The sequence below is a fragment of the Acyrthosiphon pisum genome, unplaced genomic scaffold, assembly GCF_005508785.2.
Source record: "Acyrthosiphon pisum isolate AL4f unplaced genomic scaffold, pea_aphid_22Mar2018_4r6ur Scaffold_18830;HRSCAF=19512, whole genome shotgun sequence".
In the NCBI taxonomy this organism is placed as follows: Eukaryota; Metazoa; Arthropoda; class Insecta; order Hemiptera; family Aphididae; genus Acyrthosiphon; species Acyrthosiphon pisum.
In genome coordinates this window covers 1-1489 of record NW_021768017.1, presented here as the reverse complement: position 1 = coordinate 1489, position 1489 = coordinate 1, and the positions used below count along the sequence as shown (strand labels likewise).

The following is a 1489-nucleotide window of genomic DNA, read 5'->3' as shown; positions in this document are numbered from 1 at the left end:
TGCAGATAAGTCAATATTTTTCTCTGAAACTAGTTACAACCACTACTAGAATATGTGACTGACACAGATTGTATATTTTTAATAAAAATAAAAATTTCAAGTAGGTACTACGATTAATAGTGTTTAGATTACAACAAAATAAAAAAATGGTTCTATGAGGATCAAATAATTAATAGAAGACACAATTTATTAATTAATAGTACATATTTTGTGCCTAATTACAGCATTTGGCAATAACAATTAATTCAAGTATTTATTAGACTAAATAGGCTAATTGAATGCTTGGCAAGTTAGTGGATCATTTGCATTATTATATCCATCTAATAACATATAAAACGTTACGTACTTATTATCACATTCACATTTATTATCACGATCGACTAAATCTATATCCCTCGCAATGAATCCTATTGAATAATCTCTGGCAAATTTACCCTATAAAATATATAAAAAATTTAAATAACTTTTATGATATTATACACTACAAAGTATTACTTTCTTATTCAATATGTCCTGGTTATCGACACACCATATTTCTTGGTACTGGTCGTGGTTTTCACAATACTGTGAACATTTAAAAAAACTATTTAAATAATATGAAGTCTTAAAATTAAATTGATAGTTTTAAGTATAAGGATCCAACTCATCTAAAAGGAATTACATAAATCGATGAAAGTTTATAAATTACATACTAAAAATGTACTCAGTCACATACTATATACTTTGTTGAATATACGGAAATTGCTGCTCAGAAATTTTTAAATCTGGCACTGGGAAAATTGTGTTTACTTCCTTAAGGTAACACAATTTAATGAATAGTAAAGATTAATGGCATCGGTTGATGAGGTGACTTCAAAATTAGTGTTGTGTGAGAGGAGATGATAAAATACGGACACCAAATCGAAAATTGAATGTACAATAGTAAATGAATATTCGATTTTATTCGAACGAAATAATATATATATGAATAACACACTGATACTCTGTCATTTCTAATGGTCGCACTGTCTGGTTATGCTTGTAGAACGTACATAGGCAAGCAGTGGCCCGTACGCACAAGTTGCTCGACCCCACTAAACCTTTCCATTTAACGGGTAAGGTGTGAAAGCTACGACTATTTTCGTGGTTTGTGACCCGAAATGATCAACCACCACTATAATTTTGTTTTGAAAGAGAATCTACCACCTTTTCTTATAACGACTGATACCCAGTGGCAGTCCCAAGGCCAATTTATTGTTACGTACCTACGTATAAATTAATTATGTATAAACTATGTATAGCGTATAGCACGTTCTTAGCAATATCTAACGGATGTAACTAATAAGACAATTAGTATATTATATCACGCGGAGATCGTTGCAAAAGCATAGTATGAAACAATCAAACCATAAAAGCATCGTCACACGTATCTCCTCGGGAATGTCAACACACATACAGAGGATGCGAGTCGTCCAGCATACCAAGTCGAGACCCGGACTCTGTCTCATGA

At 31.8% G+C, this 1489-nt stretch overlaps 1 long non-coding RNA gene across 1 annotated transcript; it reads right to left on the bottom strand.

Moving 5' to 3' along the window:
- Positions 1-166: 166 nt before the first annotated feature.
- Positions 167-1199, bottom strand: LOC107885841. The gene is made up of 2 exons (XR_001680550.2): positions 496-1199; positions 167-435 (listed from the first exon to the last, which is right to left on the bottom strand). It is a non-coding gene; the product is annotated as an uncharacterized LOC107885841 (long non-coding RNA).
- Positions 1200-1489: the final 290 nt, after the last annotated feature.